Source organism: Syngnathus scovelli, chromosome 8 (assembly GCF_024217435.2).
Source record: "Syngnathus scovelli strain Florida chromosome 8, RoL_Ssco_1.2, whole genome shotgun sequence".
In the NCBI taxonomy this organism is placed as follows: Eukaryota; Metazoa; Chordata; class Actinopteri; order Syngnathiformes; family Syngnathidae; genus Syngnathus; species Syngnathus scovelli.
The window spans coordinates 9,166,814-9,187,893 of NC_090854.1; the positions used below are offsets into that span (position 1 = coordinate 9,166,814).

The 21,080-nt window shown below is 42.3% G+C and overlaps 1 protein-coding gene across 1 annotated transcript in view; it reads left to right on the forward strand.

Annotated features, from left to right (window-relative positions):
- The first annotated feature begins 8,447 nt into the window (after nt 1-8,447).
- The window catches only part of hnrnpa3 (heterogeneous nuclear ribonucleoprotein A3), a 40,872-nt gene continuing 28,239 nt past the window's right edge, over nt 8,448-21,080 (forward strand). The window contains exon 1 of the mRNA XM_068651684.1: nt 8,448-8,496. The gene's annotated coding sequence lies outside the window, so the exon portion shown is untranslated. The remainder of the gene's footprint in view (nt 8,497-21,080) is intronic.

Sequence of the window (21,080 nt, forward strand, 5' to 3'; positions counted from 1 at the left end):
GTCTTCGGAAAGCCAAACATGCACATTCCTAGAGAAAACGATAAGTTTACCATATGGCTCCTCATTGTGGCGGTGACCTCAAAAATACGACATGCAGCTTTTGGGCACCGCCTTGTGGTCTGTTGTTTTGCTTATTTTGGAGCATTAGTGTAGAAATCACAGTGGTTTATTTTTTGTTGCTTTGTATTGTGAACCAAAATTACGTAGTTTTGGAATACCGGCCAATTGCGATGACGCTTATTGATGATGTCATCATATTTGCCTCAATCGTCTGACCACAGAGTTGGATGAGCTGCCCGCTGCTTGTAAACTACTCGCGGAATGCTAGATGCGAAGATAACTTGATCTGCAATTGTACACGGCAGAAGCCACCTGATAACATCACGGTGCACAAGGGCTCAGATAACCAATCACAGCTCACCTGGGTTTGGTCATGTGACGTTCGCTAGCATCGTATTTATATCACGAAACACATCGTTACCGTGAAGGGATCTAATTCATACTGCGATAACAATTTAAGTCCATATCGCACCAGAACTAGTTACAAGCTCAGAACAAATTCAAGTCGTTAAGACGGGATACCAATGTACGCCGGCAGCTTTTCTTTTTGATTGATATCAATGTATAATCAAGACAAACGTCTCGGTCGCTCTCCTGTCGTACTCCATACCCGGACACTTGTTATTTTGATTGGATTGTCGCCACAAGAGGGAAGTTGTAAACTAGACAGACTCCCTGTGCAGGAAGTGTCCCATCATTGTCACCTTAAGGTTCTCATTGCAGCTTTTACAACCACGATACGTGTTTTATACTTACAGGCCGTTAAACAACACTATCGTTTACGATTTCACAAACTATCCACGGTGCCGGGAACAGTTCAATTCTTTCGGATTGGCAAGTTTAAATTTTAGGACTCGTTTATGTTGTGTTTATTCCCCTTCATGCCCCGGACACTTTGCTAAGTCCAACCCTTCATTAAGCCTTATTACACCCAACACTCGCTCAACATCTGGCTCGGGGGGGCTCACAGAATGCCTCATTTGCCCGGTTTTTTATTGCCGCCATATAGTTGGAGCTGTAAATGCCGATTGCCTCTGTATTGTTGTCTGGAGTGGTGACCAAGCGCAGGCATGCTAATATTCATGCTAGCATCTTCTGCTTTAGCGACTTGTTGTGGATCTTGAAAGAAAGAACGTAACGTAATGTGTGTTTGTTCAGAGTGATTCTTTTTTCACAGCCAACCTTGACTTGCAAAACACATTTTTAACAATCTGCACACATGAATACATCTTTTTCTTGGTTATTTTATTTTTAGATTGTTCAGCCTTGGGAGAAGTTTGCACTCAACTGATTGCATACTTGTTGAAGTAGAATGAGAGTATCGGGTCTGGGCTGCGAGCAGGCCGTTCACTTCAGTCCCTGGCCTGTGATTGGGTGAAGGTCAGGTGACGAGGTAGCGTGCAGACGGGGAGACTGGCAGCTCTATAACTCCTTCAGACAGCTTTGTCATCTGTGCCAATGACCCACCGGGGAGCCGGCCCTAATATCAAGACCAATGCTGACGGATGACCTCGGCTCCAGCTGTTAAGACACTGTCACGGACACACGCACCGGCCTGGCCTCTCTGCCAAGTGTGTGTGTGTGTGTGTTGTGTGTGTCGGGTTACGTGATTGCACTTGTGTGCTCTTGCATGACGGGATGTCGATCAACCTTGACGGTACTCAGTCGGCAAGTACAGGTGAAGGAAGATGTACCCTCTCAATTCTTTTTGGATTAATGGTGGTAAAAGTACTCACATTCTGTAATACTTTAGCACCTAACACACTGATTCAAAATAAAATAGTATTGATGTTTTGCGTTGTTTGTTAGCATGAAGCTAAACTGATTTAAAGCAAAGCAACGTGCCTTCTTTTGGTGAGTCATATTCTTACAAAATGGAATAAGATTTGTCCAAGCATAACCTAATGTTGTGTCCAATGCGTGTATTGACTTGCCCACCTGGCTCAAGCACACCTCCCGGCGAAGGATGTGAGGTGTGAATCACCCCTAGTGAGATGAATTCCGATTTCTTGCGCTCTACCCGCCCTGCCGCCGCCACTCTCGTATTGTTTCATTGTTCTGCCTGGCTTCTTTCAACACGTGCTGTTTCATAGCGGCCCAAGTGTACACTACTCTACAGTACATGGCAGGAAGGAAGAGGGACTTGGCGGTGGGGGGAGGTTGGGAGCAGGATTTCAAACCATAAAACCTGGCAGCCACCCCGCTGTATTGTTCACACCACCATTCCCGCCCAGGTCTCAGTGTTCTCTCTCGCCGTTCTCAGTGTATCCTGTCCTTTCAGGGGCTGTAAATGTTGTTGTTGTTGTTTGTCAGACACACATGATTGCAGTCCAGGCTACCTCATTTGTCTTTGTTCTGTCCACTGCTGGTGGACCGGTGGCAGGAAGGCGGCTCAGCCAAAAGGAGAAATAAATGAATGATCAGGTTATTGAGGTTGAATGCAGCACGCCATTCACTATTGGTGCAATAAAATAAATGCATAATATAAATGAAGCCTCTCATTGGACTCGTTTGAACACGTTCAAGTGTCACCCTACAGCACCACCATGTGGCTGCATGTTTGGAAGCAGGAAGCACTGCGTCGACAGGGTGACACTTCTGGATCACATGTTTCAAATTGGGCTACAAAATACTCATAGAAAATCTTACCTTACGCTTTGGAAATAGAATTTGGATTTTTAAATGATTATATTTATGTCTTTAAGTCAATATCCAACCTTGCCATTTGGTTTTAATTCCACAAAAGCTTCTCTGACGCGGTGTCAATGTTGTGGAAGCGCCCTCTGCTGGCAGGGCACAGAGACGGCGGGTTAAAAAAAATCACGCTCATTGAAAAAGGAATATTGCTTTCATACTTCAAAAGCCTTCAACGAGAATGCAATCCTTCAAAAATAAAATAAATAGCCATCTACAATATTTATCAATATAAATGACATTATGAGATTGTGTACAGGCCAATCTTTGGGTTACATTCTGCGAGCTCCTGTCAATGATGAGCCTAAATTGCTTTCCTGGCTGTCTCTAAGTTGGCCGCAGTGCCACTGGAAGTCATGCGGGTCGCACGCTCCACTCTGCAGTCGCTCGCCAGCAGCCTTCCAGCTGAAAAATGGACCGTAGGGCTACATGAGGCGAGATAGCTTGACACCGCCATTTGTTCGGCTCAGGTGAACTCAGGCAGACAGCGGCAGGGCCAGAAGCTACACGAGACACTCATTCTTCAAAGCACGCTCAATACAGATACACTCAACTATCTGTACTGTACTGCCGACAAGGAGACACTTTCTCTTAACGGAGAATGCAGCTTGTAGGCAGAGATGCAGACAGGAGCGTTTAATTCATTGCGATGTAAACTTCCAGAGTTGACAGCACAAATAAAACTCATGCCAGTTTTGTCATTTCAAACATGATTAATTAATTCTTCTTAATTACTTATTAAGAGTGTCTGTGAACTTAATTTCAACTATCTAACTAAACTACCTTTTAAGTTAAGCAACTTAATTTTAAGTTGCAGCAAATATAGTCACTTTATTAGGTCCACCCAGACCTAAAGTACTTTGGCAAAGATAATGCTCGGTTGTAATTGACACCATCAGAGAGCTGTTTATTTAACAACGTGTTTATGATTGTGGTGGGAATGGAACTGCATCATACTGAGACTTTTCTTATACAGGGTTATCCTGCTTATTTGTATTTTTTCGGTTCACCTAGCCCGTGTTATTGCTTGAGAAACTTTTTGACACAAATATTGATTATACTGGGTGGTGCTATATTGTACAAAAGTAGTGCTTTGGTGCCATTTAGTTGACAAAGGAACTATGTTGTATTGAGGGAAGCAAGGGGCCAAGGTTGTGTTTAATAGAATAGTAGTGCTTTGGCGTCATATTGTATCATCTTTAGGCAAATATAAACCTTTTAGGGGCACCATCAAGTACATTTGTTTTGTTTTTTTTAACTATTCGTGGCAGGGCTCAGTTCCTATTCATTCACGCATCAGATATTAGAAACAAATTAGTTCAACGACTCAATAATAAATATGTCAAATGAGATGAATAGACCTTCTTTGTAAATGCAGGATTTAAAAAATACTTTTATCAGATCATTCGATGTGATGGCGCACCTAATAAAACGTTGAGTGCCCGCAGGTGCCCTCCGTCCACAAGAAGTGGAATTAAAGTTGCGCGCTAGAAGTGCCGTGAAACTTGAAGTTGTTCCAAAAATTTATGCATTCACTGCAGTAGAGTGACGTCGTTTAAATATTCATCAGGTGTAAATTGCAAAAGGCGAGAATGAGTTATGCCTTAACCGCTATGCTGATTGTTTCAAGGTCTCGTAGCGCCGCATGCCCGTATAAAAACAAACTGCTCAGCGTCACGTGCGGTGAATTTGAATGCGAGGCGCCGTCGCTGCCCGCAGGAAATGAAATGTCCTTTAGTTAACAGCACAAATTACAGGTGGCCCGCGGTGAGAAGACCTTTGCGACAAATAGATTTAGAGCGGAAATGATTCCCTCAAGAATTGCTGCTGTTCAATTGCACGGAGATGAAAGGAGCGAGGATATTTGGAGGCGGTGCTCGGATTCCGGCAGATGTTGAGGTAGCGTCGAATATGTCGGTAATCATCATAATCACGTTAGATGAGATTAAACGACATTACTGTAAAATTTGCTCTCGAGTGCAGTTTTGTAGGAACCAAATGAAAAAAATGAACTGGAATTCTGGTTTGGTTTTGACATTCTGACCCTTTCAACTTGTGGTGAGCATTCAGCTGCTATTTGAGGTGTCAACACTGCAAAATGTTGCAAAATGATCCCAATGTGGTTATACAGCAGCACTTTTATTCTTTAAGCCGTCCACACATTGTTATCAAATTAGCTCCGAGATAAATTCATCAGGCAATTGTGAGCAAAGCAGGCTGTCGGGCCAATTCCGGCTGCCCTCTCGTCTCCAGCAGGCGACTTGAGTGATGAAGTGTTGGACTTCAGTAATGAGACTGTTTACAGGGCGTGCTTGTTTCACATGAATCAAGCCCAGTGTGCGGTTAGATAAATACCTGCTCGGCCCTGCGTGCGCCAAGCCCGTCAAAGCTCGTCCCCTCCGTGCAGGAAATGGCCGCCAAATTCCTGTGGAATGAATGAAGAGGAAACCTGCGAGTGGCAGCTCGGCCGCAAGCGCCCTCTCTGGAAGCGGAGTGGTAGAAAAGCCGTGGCCCTTTCCCCTTGGCGAGGACCCCGGGCCGGGGCCCCGCTAGGTGAGACTGATGGAATAATAACACACATCCTGAGTGTTCTTTTCATTAGCAGCATGGCTTCGTGTTTTTCATCATTCTGCTGAGAGAAATGGAGAGACCCTTATTTTTGAGCTGGACAAATTACCTTTTCCCCTGTGGGAGATGCAGCTGCATTCAATATTGCCGCATGTGCGTGTGTGTGCGTGTGCGTGCGTGCGTGTGTGTGTGTGTGTGTGCGTGCGTGTGTGTGCGTGTGTGTGTGTGTTTGTGTCAGTGTGAGGTAGCTAGAGGTTGTGGCTGGATACTGGGATTTCCTGTGGAAACGATAATTATCTGCAACACACACCGGCGCTGATAACATGCTCCCGAAAACATCATCCTATATAAGACGGTATCAATTTCTCATTGCATAAGATTTAAACATGTATAAAAATGAAAAAAATGTTAAGCAAGATCCACCATGACTGGTAGATGAGGGCTAGCCAGTTAGCCTGCTTGCTTGCTAGCTTGCTAGCATAAGAAAGTCAGCAAAGTTTTACCGCACAAAGGCCAATGTAACCTGTCTTGGTTCTACCTTTGTCTACAGAAAAACAATGTATCCTGCTAAAAGTTAACCAAAAAACTAAAACTAAACTTTTTTGAGTGCGAAGCAGCAGCCAAAACACACTAGCTAGCGAACATGCCTTCCGGTTGTGAGCATCTGTTAATTTAGTTTAGAGGGTGTTTAAAGGGTGTTTTTAAATTTAAATGAAACTTCTGCTTGTCCTCTTCAAAGCCCAATGGAGCAAAAGTTTATCGCAGCTTATTTTGAGTGAAAGGCGGACTCGACCTTGGATTGCATTTGTACCCTTCCTCATAATTTCTTTTAGTACTTTCCTGTTTTTACTTGCCCTCAAACAACACTTTGATGTGTCAAGTTTTGCTCCTTTTAGGAAATTGAGAACAACAACCTCCATTGAGCACGTGTGAAAGCGGCAGGCGTGTTTGACCTGAAGTTAAGGACGCGTTATCGGTGATTCATACCAAGCCAAGTGTTCCCTCCATTAACTCCAGAACGCAGCTCATATCCTAGCTGACCTATTTTCCCAATTACCTCCGCCGTTACTCACAACTTCCTGTCCGCGCCGTCAGTCAAGATCCGATCTCAAAGGAAGTCTTTCGAAGGCCACATTGGCACATATCTTTCCACATCCTTATTACACAGCCCCGCAGTCAAAGAGTTACTACGCCTTTCAAACGTAAGCACCGGGAGTGATAAATCTCTTGTGCTAATGCAGACGCTTCTGACTTTCTGATTGTAAATAAAGTCATGAGAGACGTCAGGTATTTACAACACGTGGAGAGCCTTGAGCAAAGGGTTGCCCTTCTGCTGAAACATATGGGTGAGTATGTTGATACGGGATGCACTTTGAAAATATAGTGATTTTTTGTTTTTTATGGTGTAGAAATATATTTAAGCCCCCCTGAGTTTGAACTTGAACAGTGGTAACTTGAGCGGTGAGTGACATTTTGTGCTTCATGTTGCAACAGATGAACTAACAGACGTTTGTCCTTACGAAACACAAGTAGCTGTGAAGAAATTCGGACCACATGAGACGCATTTGTTCCTTCCATTCCCGTTACTGCAAGTTTCAACACAAACAAACAAAGACGTGTTCATATTTCAGCAATAAAAACTGTCCTTAGGCGATAGTTGTCAAATAGCAAGGAGGACGGTTGGATTCCGGGTCAATACAGTTTTTCCTACTCATCATCATCATCATCTGAGTGTCATCCATCTCGGCGCCCAAACATCACTGACACATTAATGGCCTCTGATAATACATCCACCCTGTCACAAGCAGCTGATAATCAAGTTGTTTCCATGGCGGCCATCGATGGTTGCGCTTAATCAGTGTTCATCTACTGCCACCAGAGACGTTGCGACGTTCTTTTGTACGGAGTATGACCATCGCTTATGTAACAGTCACCATACAATAAATACCTCGCAAAGTAAACAGTGAATAAATAAACGTGATTCGCATGACTAAATGCTGAAAATGCAAATTGATGAACAGCCAGCCGACTCTACGCTTTAATATTATATAATATTATTATATTAATATTATAATTGATAGAATATTCCATTTTGAAAACTAATTTATTTTTATTTTTTCCGATTAAACTAGGGGTTGACTTGCTATATATTTAAAAGGCAGTTTTTCAAGTCAAGAGTATCTGTTGCTTGGCAATATTTGGATTAGTCGCCCGGAATGGAAATCACCTTCACGCAGACCATCAAATGCCGCTCGGATCGGAATGGACCACACACAGGTATCAAAGAACACGTTCCACTTGGCTGGCCAACGACGCAACCTCCCTTCCCGGTCGGTAAACGCGGCAGACGGCCTGAGCGCCTACGGCATGGCACGTCATCTGCTGCGGACGTCTAATCCCCCCCAAAAAGTACACTTTGCGGTCCATGTTAATGAAGTGCCCGACCACACGTTATCTGCACGGTCTGCATGAAGGAAAAGCATCCCGACGGGTATAGTACAGATGGAGCTATTAAAGGCGAGCCGCAGCTTTTCTGTGCCAAACATATTGGAAAATAAGCACGAACAATAGATCCCATTTAGAATATATAGCTAAAGTTTGCAGAAAACTAGCCACTAGAGATGAGGCCAAACCTTCGACAACAATAGCTCGAGAGACTCTGGTGTGAATATTAATTCAGTTTTGATTTACACACATTTTAGACTCCATATTAAAACTTGTACATTCGCAACATTGCATCATCACACATTTAAACGTGTTCCTCCACAGCATAGAGCCCTCCACCACCAGGAGGGCGTTCTATTATTTCGGGCGTATTCTATCTCTCATCACGGGGTCACGTTTATGGTGCGGAGTGTTAAATTTTGCTTTTTAAATATGTGAGTTCACTTTTTGCCTATTTCCGCCAGGTTCGGGACTGACCGCATCGTTCCATTATACCAATTAAAAGAAGACCTGGTGTGCAAAACCAGAGTAACCCTACACGGCATTTTTTTCATATTGACAATGATGATTCAGCAATTTTCCTCCCCAGAAGAGTCTGAACAGCTTAAGTTTTTTTTGTTGTTGATCACCTGATTAATTAATTTATTTCTTTTTTTTTTTTTTAGATGCTGACAGCTTGAGATCGGAAAGTTTAGAAACAATGAATGCTACTCGGAGCGGATATACAATGTGAGTTGGAGTGAAGCTACAGATCACGGTTTGACAAATGATTATGATGATTCTGATGTTTCCCCACAGACAATTCCACGTTTTCATTTCCTGGTAAATTGTTTGCGCTTACCCCCTCCCTGACTCCTGTCTTCGCTTTTGTGGTTTTATTAAAGCTAACATTTGTCAGCTGAAAGATTGTTGATATGTAAAATGGCGGCGTGCACGTACGCCTCTGCCGCTTTACTAGAACTGGTTGTTTGAGAAATGACATATGAGAATTGCCCCGCTTTGACACGACAGATAAGACACATGAGTAATGTGCAGAAAATTTTAGAGTTATTACTCTTTATTACATTTATGTATCTGTTATTTGTGCTCAATATTTTTAAGGCTTATGTCACTGAAGAGAAACTGTTACACTTTTGGGTGTTTCAAAGATATATGGGAGTAATTCGCCATCATTTTGCACATGGAGGTTAAGTCAAAATGAACTGAATTCATTTTCAGGGGCAGATCAGCTTGATGAATAGATAGTGTCACAATATTTATATATTCCAAGTTTGATATCTTTATTTTACGCCCAAGTATGTCCATTAGAAAATGGGATATATGAAGAAGAACAAAATATGCTAATTTCATATACTGAATGTAATTTCTGGTCCCGAGATGAAGTGAGAGGATCATGCTGCGTGAGGAAATTGTCCCACTAAGTGACTCTTCTCCCTCACATTGCCGAGCGGCGTCTCTCCACACGAACGGTGGCGCAACCTATTTGTCAGGAGGCGCCCATCGCTCTCCACGTCGAGTCTCGGCCCAGCCAGGAGTGCCGTCAGCAAAGGCTGCCGTTACCACTCAGAGTTGTGTTGAGCTTGTCTCCTCGGGCTCTCCCTGCTCTCTGCTGCAGAACGCTGTGGTCGCCGTTCTGGAGACTGGCTGCTTTCATTACAGAAATCATTAGAGGAATTACACAAGCCTCCTGCCATAGATTTCGGTCCGATGATTGCCTTTGGATTTAGTTGACCATATGGCAATTCGCATGGCTTAAATAAAATGCCACAGCTTTTGTTACACTGCTGCGTAATATAGTCGAATTTGGTTGTGGCTCCTTCTGGTGTGCACCACTTGGCCAACATGCAGCAGTATAATAAAGTCATGCAGACAGACAAAGATGAATTCTCTCAACTAAATCAATAATCTCCAGTAATATTTGTCTTTTTAGATCAAGAATGTACGCCTGTAAGTGTTGGTTTGTTGTCTGTCTACATGTCATCATCATCGGTTTAAAATCCGTTTTCCAGGCACCGCTGGGTTGGACTGTCTACATATGTTGCTGCACCATTTGTGTTAAAATATCTGTTGCTGAAACAGGAATTATTCTTTTGAAAAATTATTTCCCCATTAGTTTTCCTCACTTTATGTATAATTTAGTTATTTATTATTTAAATTAAAACGACTATAGTTTCTTTTTTATTTTTTACCCTTTGCTCAATTAACTTATTTTATTACTATAAATTCCAATGGGAAAATTGACAAACAAATGGTAAGCGAGCAGGATTCAAAAGTGAAATGCACAAAGTGCCACTTTGACAAGGAGTCGCCTTCTTTTGTGGATGCCTGTCTAGACCACATCCATAGCTCGGCCCCTTTGTTCTCCACGTATCCTGATTGGTCAAATCAAAGTGGTATCCCCATCCAATATCATTTCAGTTTCCACTTTATTAGCAATTATGAATATTTGTGGTATCACCATTCCAGCTAATTTACAAGGTTACCTCGTTTTGTGACAATTTCCCCTGCAACGGCTTTTTTTATTCAGCCATTATGAAAATAAGTTGATCGCCCTCTGGAACCTCTGCAGCTGCCTCACGGGTTATTTTGGACAATTTGATACTCTCCATTGAGCTGAGTTATAAAAGTAGTAAAATTGCTTTTGTTTTCATGGCTATCTTTAGGAATACTGTTTTTTTAATGGTTGAATATGTTAAAAATATTGACACATATGACACATTGCACCGGAAGGGTTTTTGTTTTTGATGGAGACTGTTGACATCAAGCAACACAAACATTTTGTTCTCACTGCTTCTGTTGTCTGGTTATAATCAAACAATCATTCCAGATCTCATATGTTGTACTTGCAGCAAAATCCCTCCCCCACTCATCTCTGTACAATCATTTTTCATGCTTACGTTGTCATGACCTGCTGGAGTGTGTATTCAGGGGATGTTTCTGATGCGCTGTCCCGAGCTGCAGAATAATGTAAGAGCACTGGTGTGTTGCCTCGGCGGCCGGGGGAGCGGATTGCCATAAAATATTAATGACTCGGAAGCCCGGCCACATGACAAGATGAATGTAATTGGCCCTCGCGGCTCTATCTGCGCATGTTAATGAGATGGGATGGTATTTAAATCAGTGGCGCCTCGGACGCAAAAGCCACAAACAAAGACACGGGGAGAGAGCAGGGCGACAGTGTACATATGAAAATATCATTTTGAATCTGCAATATTTATGCTGTTTGATTCAATGCATTTATTTGCGCAGAGAGAATGGAGGTTAAGGTGAGCGCCTGTATGGAAAGTCTTTTCAGCATTTATTCGATACTCTTCTGCTCTTTGGCTTCACGAGTAAGCACGCTAGTAACTTGCTAGTAATGTTTTTTTTTTCACTAAGTAATAGTTAGACAACCACATGTTATTATTGTAATCTGTGCGCTGCTACTTAAAGGGACAATCAAGCTAAAAACCTTCACAATAATATGCGTGTAATATGGATTAAACAAAAATTCCATCTGGTTTTAATCAATCTCAGGGGGCGGCCATTTTGCCACATGCTGTCGACTGAAAATGACATCACAGTTGTTCAGGGCTGAGATAGCGACTAATTAACATTTAAGATGGCGAACGTCACATGACCAAATCCAGAAAACAGGTGAACCGTGATTGGTCGTTACCTTTTGTGATGTCATTTTCAGTCGACAGCAAGTGGCAAAATGGCCGCCCCAATGATGGATAAAACCGCCTGCTTAATTTATATCTATATCCTATCAATATTAATCAGTCTCATGTTTAGACTAGTTAGGACACAGAACGTAAAGAAAAATTTTGACTTGACCATCCCAGTGAATGAAGCCAATATGTGTCTTCAGCAGTAACCTGCTGTAATTGAGTGTGAGTAAAGATTCTGGAAATGAATAAGGTGGTGGGGAAAAAGTCAGCAGATGGGAAACGGTGTAACTTTACTTTCATTATTTGAACAACTTTTATCTCCCATGCGAGCGCACGGTGGTCATCCTCACTAGCACCTCGTAAAAGCAGTATTGCAGTCATGTGACTCTGGCGAGACTTAAGGTGTGATGCATTCAAGCTCTGGTGTCCCGGACAAAACTGCTGGCACTCTGCGTGTGTGCGCAAGTGTTGTTGTTTTTTTTTTTTTTTTTTTAATCTGTGCGCACGCGCATGTGTGTGCTCTGGTGCAGACCCCGGCGGCCCATGGTGGGGGGAGGTGGCAGCAGGAGGACAGATGGTCTCCCTCATGGTGGCTGAAATAAAAGAGGGAATTAGACTACTCCAAGGTGTACACTCTGACGGCAATTACGGCAAATAGATTGGAAGTGGACCTCCAGGCACCCGGGGAGGCGGCTCCTGGGGGAAGAGCTCCACCTCACTGCATCTGGTTTGTGCGCCACCTCAATAAAAGCACACACACACACACACACACACGACCTCACTCCTGCAGCTAAGGCCGACCTTTCTTGACCATGAACATCTTATCACCTTTTGTACATTCCAAAAATGTTATATTATGGTTCACCTATTCGCCCTAATTGCATAAATAAACCACACCCTCTTATAACCAGGGATGTGGTTCAGATTCACAATTAAACCAAATTTTAAATACGTCAGCACACAACTCTGTGCGCATCAAAAAAAATAAAAAAGTTTGACCTGGAATCATTTTTCTCTTTGTCAGTAGTTGGGTGAAGGATTTGCAAACAAACAATTTTAGACATCCCCGCAAACTGTTTTGGTTAGTTATTCATCCGCCTGCAGGAGTTTGAAAGCAGTCAATTATTTTTGTCTCGCTCGCTTCCGTCTATTGATTTCCCAACGATTTTCCTTGCCGCTCCAAGTTAGGATATGCGGCGATTGAATTAAATAAACCAACACGGTCGATAGAAAATATGTAACACATCCGCGCTTTGCTTTAATCGCCTGTGGAGCTCTGCAGAGTGAAGAATTCCTTGCATGTGCAAATGCAAATAAATGGGAATACACATTTTATAGATCGCCTACAAGTATTTGGAACCTCGGAAAGAATTCTGTGTTATTTTCCGAAGCCATGCGAACAGTAGGGAACAGAAGAAGCCATTAATCCGAGCCCCGTGGCTGAATGAAGGAAAACGCATTAGAGAATAAGTGTCTCTCACCCCAAAACCTTGTGTTCCCATCAATGCATAAATGATAAAGACGCGGCGCAATGAACTAAAAGGCTCCTTGCCAATGGCTGTAAAAATAACATTTGGGTTGAGGAAAAACCTTACGTGATCCATTAACCCACCAAAAAAATAAAACCACTTGTATTGTTAATTCCCATCCTGCCACATGTCCCTGAAATCGACACAGGACGAGCGGTAAAAACTTTAGTGAGTTCCCCCTAACACTTTATGCTTCCAGTTATGCAAATCAACCAAAAGCTAAATTTTAAGAGCGTAGTTTATTTTTTTATTTAAATCAACGACTGCTCCTCAGAATAACAAATTGCATCCTATTGTCACAAACATGTTTTTACTCTGTGTTGTTTGTTTCCTGTGCCACCTGCCTAAACTGTGTACTATTCCGTCTCAAGAGGATTTACACCGAATGTTTCTTGCTACAAAGTGAGAAATCCCTTTGTACTGTGTACAATGTAAATAAGGGCAACTTTTGGCCCATGAGTTATGGCCTATGCAACCTGCTCGGCACCCGTGTTGCATAAATTCATGAACACTAAATCAATGGCTTCTGAAAAAGCTAAAACAAAAAAGACAAAACAATTCACAAAGAATAATTAGATACTGTACATATAACTAATCTATATTACGTATGTAAAACAGTTTATGCACCTTTGTTTTGGGTTTTTTCACTGTCTTAAATTATTACACAGACAGAAACACATGAGTAGAATAGGACCATATTTGTGGAAATATATTCATGGACAGCGCAGAGAAAAATAAAAGCCACACAGGGGATAATATTTGAATATCTATATATGTATCTTGAAATGAAATATATAGTCAAACGAAACATCAAAGAAAATAACACATTGTGGATTTAAAACTACCGCCGTACAGTAGCTTTACCTTAAAGTCTCTTTAGCTCATTGCTAAAATATAATGGAAAATGTCATTACCACGCTAATTCGATTTTGCTGATTAACAGATGGAATAACATGAAATCCCAAATTAAAAGTCAAAAGACAAAGACCAACTTGCAACATTGTTACAATTCATCTTGAAGTGATAATCTAATGTGCTTTAATGGAGACTGATTGACTCAGTCGACGATCCTTCCTCCACTCAACATAGGGCAATCGTTTATGCACCTTTTTCGTCTCTCAGCCTAAAACAGAAGACTGACTCCTGAACATAACTCTTTATGGTCGCAAAATGATTAATCTAACAACTCTAATGTATTTGCATCCAAACTAAGTAAACATAGCGGCAAATCCAGTCGCAACGATCGTCTATTGTTCTCATGCGTGTCCTAATCGCAAAAACATTTAGCCGAACGCGAGAAGAACCTTATCGGATGTTTGAAGTCTTTAAAGAACTATTTAATATCCTCCATGAATGGTTTTAATAGAGTGAGCCATATTTCAGGTGGCCTGCATCTCAGATTGTATCGCTGCTCAACATTTGTCACCTGTCAAATTATTTTCCCCCTCGCACGTCGTGTTCATTTGTCAAAAGAACCTCGCTCAAACTCGCCTGCTGCTTCTCGTCCGACTAAATCAAATTTTGGCGGTGGAAAGAGGGGCTTCTTTTTTTTTTAAGGGGGGGTCATATTAACGATGATGCTAAAATAATAAAACTACAGATCAACTGAATCGAAATGTGTAAAACTGTTAGCCAGATTTGAACGTAGCAACACTAAGCTAGCTGTACACAAGCTGTTATCACGTTGAGGTACCTTTATTCCAATTTTTATAAAATTTTAATTTTTCTTGGTAATGCTTTCACACAAGATCATTAAGTGAGGTCAGGTAAACAAGACCTGGATTTGTCCACAGTTTCAGACCAGACTTTTTTCATCATAAAAATATTTCCACAGTGCCTGATCAACTATTTTATCTCATTCGTCCAGCTACTTAAAGGCAGGTGTGAATTATAGCCGTGTATGCAATACACATTAATTCTTCCCTCCTGACAGTTTTATGGACGTCATTATCCGCTTTGTGGCTATGGCAGTGAATGGAGAACCTGTAGGGGGTTTTATGTGTAGCCAGTAGCTCCTCCATTCACCACATTTTAATGTCCTCACACACTCATGCACAACAAGAAGGCAAGTTAGCATGATGCTGGTGTGTGTGTGTGGAGGGGGGTGTCCAGGGTATCCAAGCGGCGAGCTGTGCTGACACACACAGCGGCGGCGGTCTTGGCCGTGTGGATGTGAGGGAGTTTTATTTAGCTCAGGTGCAAAGGCTCATTATGGCAGCGTTAATGAGCAGCAGATGTAGCTGAGTGTGTCGAGTGGACGGGGGGAATCGGGGGTTTCGGCGGAGGAATGAGGTGTGGCCTGTCCGTGGCGAGCCTACACGGGGGTCCTGTCCAGGGATTCCCAAATCCCCTTCCTAAGTGCAAGCGTTGCACCCGCTCTACGTTTCTTACTATCGACTCAGCAACGGCTATTAGCCAGCCCCGAAATCTGCCTACTATTGTGATTTAGTGAGCATCTCCCAACCTCGGCTATGTGCACAGCGTCTACCGGGATAGTAGCGCGCTCAGGAAGGATTTAGACCCTTTGAATGAGCATCTTTAATTGGTCTATAAGATGGCAATCGGCATTTTTATGATTGGCTACAAATTGTATAAAGAAAACAACAAGCGCTAAATCAATCATAAATTGTGTTTAAAATTAGGGAGCTTTTTGTACAAATAAAAACATCCGGGCCCAATCATTGGGCTTCCTGATGTGTTATGGTGTGATTAAATCAAGGTTGATGCAATTGACTGGCGACTAGTGTCGGTCGGGATCCTAATTAGGACAAGTGTTATGGCAGGGGTCATCAACGCAGAAGGTACGCCCCAAGGACCTCCCTAGCAGCCCATGGGCATGTTGTAAATAGAGCTTGCTAGTAATGGGCCATTGAGATTTCCTAGGAACATCGTCTGGAGTTTGCATGTTCTCCTCGTGCTCGCGTTACGACACTAATACAATATATGATGGCAACAAGTACAAAATCATATTTGCGAAATACTTAAAATCAAATAGAGAAATATAAAAAATAATCAAAACAACCAGACGTATCAAGATTAAAAAACTGTCCTGACCTCAACAACAGGATGTTTTTACATTTCCACTTGCCAATGTGAATCTTAAATCAGAAAGCAATGCGGCTTGAGTAATAGCTCTCCATGTGGACCAGAATCATGTTTGGAGCTCCACTGGGAGAGTCTCGTCCTCCCCAGGACAACAATACCGGCAGCCAAGCCTACAGCTGGCTGGCCCTTTTTTATGTTTTTATGGTCTTGGCCTTCCCCTTGCTAGTGAGGCAAATGTTGGCCATCAAACAAAACAATTTATGAGCCAGTCTAAATTTGACCTTGGTCCTCCTTAACTGCCATTGTCCCCCTCCCCTAGAAAATGGAGGCACGCACACACACACACACACACACACACACACACACACACACACACACACACACACACACACACACACACACACACACACACACAAAGAAGTTGCAAATTGTTGCATGTGATGAATGTGGCTGAGAGCCCAAAGAGTGACGTCTGCTCTTGTCGTTGGCTCACCATGCAGCGCCGATGGTGACCCGGTGGAGCCGTGCGTGTTATTTACTGCCTCGCCTTCTGCTCTTTCACCTTCTTGTGTGGATGCTCTTCTCTTGCCACCCTCACTTGTTTATAGCATTATTCTCCACACCTCCTTTCTAATGGTGTGCTTTCACTTATTATGTTTATTTTTTTATCCATGCACTGATTAAAAAGCTAAGCATTGCTTAGTTTGGCGGCTGGAACTGATTAATCGCATTTATATTAATTTTAATGGGAAACATTACCTCGGTTTACTGTGGTTATGGCGAAAAAAATCTCACGGGTCTCATCAGACTGTAGGTGTACCTAATCAAGTGTCTGTTGCCTGCGTGTTTAGTGAGCGAGAAGCGCGGACGAACCACGTTCGTATTCCTCTCACGCATTTCCCAATGAGACGAGGGCTTCAGTAATGTGTATCCTTTAGTGAGAGAACCCCATGGAGATGCATTAAAGAGATAAATTGGTATCATCCCCAATGTGACAGACTCCTCATCTGTCTTCGCTCTCCTCCATTGATCACAATTTATTTTATTTGTGTTCTTTCATTATTAGGCGGAAGACAAGCATTGCATTAATAAAGCCCCGATTATAAAGTTAAACAGATACGGTTACGCAAGGAAGCGCGCGAGGCTCCGGCGTGACTGCTCTTGTATCTTCTTACTCGCTGGAGATGGTGTCACAAGTGCCACTGATCGGTCACTGTCCATCTAATTCACTTCGTAACGATTAAGAAACGCTCGTGAACTAGACACTCTTCTTTAAGTCAACCGCTCAATTTCTTTTCTCTCAATCTGAGCACTGAGATGAACTCTAACATAAACTAATGTTAGCACAACAAATCTAACTTTAGCCTAATGTTAGCTAGCAGCCTGTTTGTACCAGGAATATAATCGTAGTTATTTTTTATTCTATCGCATGGAAATCTTTTTTTTTAGGTATTTGTTAGAGTTTGTTATTAACCTTTTACAGCATATCACTGCTTTTTAAAGACTTTAATTTGAAAGAACAACAATAATAATACTGCTGTACTATCAAATAACTTAGAATCACCGTGACAGACAATCATTTATATTGAATTGAAGTGCACATCAAGTATTTATTTATTGTCCCCTCTTGAGTGGCTTAAAAGTCAATGGAAGTCATTTATGGCAAATAGCACAGTTTATGATGTGTGAAACAATGCTAACATGCCCAGTGAGGATGTCGCATGTGACTGCGTGTGTGGCAAATGGCGACAAATGCAAAGGGGCTCCTATGAAGCTTGTTTTGACTTTGGCACCTGGAAGTGTTGCACACTTGTTCTGTTCCCTGAGCATGGCGGCGTGTGTACGTGGGTTCACTGCAATTAAGATTGCGCCTTCATCTTCTCCCGGTGCACAATTAGTTCTCTGCTGCTGTTTGCTCTAATTGCTCTTTCTGCAGGGATTGGTGTGAAGCCAATGATTAGGATGGTGAGGGGTTTATCTCCTTTCCTTTACTCTGCCCCCTTAAAAAAAATCATTTGTAAACTCCCCAGTGTAATTACAGACTGCCATGATTAATTGTCTATTGAAATTAGCACGGATCTGGGTTTCATTTTCACCGCAACAAATATTAATTAATGTTAACGCTCCCCTTGCCTGGCCCCCCCACCCTCCCTTTTTTTGAATACTCATTCCATCTTTGAGCAATGGAGATTGGCACTTGCTTATCACAAAATATTTGGATTTAAAAGATGTGTTTTAGGCCATAAATAATCATTGCAGGGAAACGGCAGGCATAGGATTTAAATGATGACTCATCTGTTCGTCACAAGCTGTCAAGAATATACAAAGAAGCAGCTCAGCTTTTGTTTGCAAGAATAGTCACATTTAATTCACTTTGCATTTATTTAATCTGTTTTGTGCAGAAAATGACAAGTTGAATAAGTGCCATATAATAATATTCAGCATATTGTCATACCGTAATGCAAAGAACGCAATGTCACCTTGAATAAAGCATGCAGCCCAGGAATACATTTGGGTAATAATATGGAAATGTACACTTTGTGGTCTGAATTAGAATATCTCCATACTCTATCAAATAGAAAACATTGGCTTGAACTCGAACCTCTCATTGTATAACTGTAAAATACACTTCTACTTCTACGTCTCGTAACTGACATTTAAAACGCCAATAAACATTTAATATAAGTTTTCTGCAAAAAAACGATGGGAAGGGGGGGTTGTAAACCAAAATAGTGGGAAAAGAAATATAGTGTCAGTCGCCATGTGTTGCTGCACCTTTTGTGTTCAGTCGTTTGCTTAAAGCGCCAAAACATAGATGCATTTTAGTATTAGGCTAGCGAATTGACTGTTTTGAATACACAAAGTGTCATTCTATTTTTTTTAACGTTTAGTTCCACAGTCAACTTCAACAAACTCACTGATTGAATTTGCCAAACTGCTGCTTGTTATAGTGATTTGCGTAAAACCCGGTTTGCATGTCTACCAATTTGACATACTGTACAATGCACATTATCAGCAATTGTACCAAGGAAGCCGGTCGACCTTCATTGTGCCTTCCTCAGTCCGTGATCAGATAAAGCAATCACACCTGGCAGATCAACCTAATGCCTTCACCTCTCAGCATCTGAGGACGGCCGTGGAATAAAATCACAGCGGCCATGAAAGAATTGTGACATAACTTGATCCGCGCGGTGATGGCGCACACCACCGCTTGCACCCGGCAATACATCAGTGCCAGGGAACGCCGGACGTGGAGACGCTCTGATTGAATTAGGCGCCGTGGCGGCTCAGGGGAGAGTTCATCTATAGCCAAGCAACGGGCTCCTTCCCTCTGCCTGAATCTGTCTTAACAATGTTTAAGGACTTTCAGGTCATTCAGTCAATGTCTGGCTAACTGAAGACATCAAAAAGACACACAGTGCACTCGTTGTTTAACCTCGGTGTAATTTCTACGTTTGCGTGCATTGTCAAAAAAACATTTTTTTTATTAAAACCAAGGCAGCATATGAAATAAAATAGCTAATTTTCTGTTATATTAAAATCCAAAAGTTGTCATGTGAATGCAGTTTTAAGTTAACAATTCTGAATTAGAATTTATTTTTTTCACCGAGCCACAATGAATTGCACCGCTAAGATAAACGCTGTTGCCATGGTTACCTCCTCCTGCCTACCTGGCGAGGTCAGCATCTGAGGCGTTCCTTCAGATTGGAGCACCAAATTGTCTCAGCCAACTGTGCAAATACTCAATTACGTTTGCTTAAAGAAAATGATTTGTTATAACAGCCCGTGTCCAACTTGTGTGACATCAGCGTTGCCCGGGCAACATTGGCTGATTGCACAGGCTGGAATTAGGTATTGATCAGAGGAGGGGGGGCCCGGCGCTGGTGAAGGGACTGGAAGCGGTCCGCCGTTAGGATTTACAGAGCCGAGGGCTTGGGGGTTGGGGGGGTGGTTGGGTGAAACAACCTGCACGCTTTGCCCCTGCTCAGAGAGCTGAAAGGCCCTCAGGAACCAATTTACACAGCGCTACAGTGCAATATCTGCTGCAGTCAATAATGGAAATCTGATGGCCTCTGTGCCATCAATGTGACCGCTCCTCTGCTTCTCGTTAGAGCACCTTGAAAGTTCTAGGGCAATCCTTACACGCCATGGATTTCCAATGCAGCAGGCATATTTTGACTTTGCTATTCTGGCTGTAATTACACCTCTAAATAAGGTTGCTGCCTCCTCACTTAGTTCTCTTTCACTAGTCACATTTGCTCAGCCAATCAAAACCTTTTAGTCTACCGCAAATTATTTTACTCTGTTACATTTTTTTACTGGCTCCCCTGCTGTTTTAGTGTTTGGCTGTTAACATCGCTCTTGTAGCTATCCCACCTGTGGCGGAAATACAAACCATTTTGGGGTGTACTTAACCAAACTGTTGGAAAACGTATCTTCAGAAAAAGTAATTACAGCGACCTCACATCAACAGCTGTTGTTTAAAGTTGCAAAGGGGACGCCATTGATTCATTTGTTGAAGTGGGTGAAGCGTGTTGTCGATTGAGAAAATGGATTATTGTGTAAACTACAAGATGCCATTTGTTTAGTATTTAAGATAAGTATTTTGTGACCGATTAGATTTGGTCAAAATGATGTTGAAAAATACAGAATATAATGTTGCCACTCTTCCATCTCTACTTTTTGGTCCGCTGGACAACAACAATTGGTCCTTACCAAACCGTTCCCGCAGTTGGAAGCATGAAGTTGTCTACAATATCTCAGTGAGATGATTGATTACCATTCGGAGGAACTAAAGAGTCTTGCCCAATTCAAGACAGATTTATTTATTGCTTGAGAGGGTTTTTCTCAAAACATTTCCCCAACGCGAACAAATGGTCCCGACGCCCAACGAAGCACTCCCTCTCTTGGCAGTGCTTTGCAGTGCAATCTCCAGTGAGAAGCAACACGTCCTGACATCTGAGGACATTTAAGCCCAAAGTCTCATCGTAGCCAAATTTCCTCCATTTTCATATGGAAACCGAGGTGCCGCCTCAACATTAAACAGACCCGAGAGATGTGCGCCACTTGTCTCATTTGTTGGCTC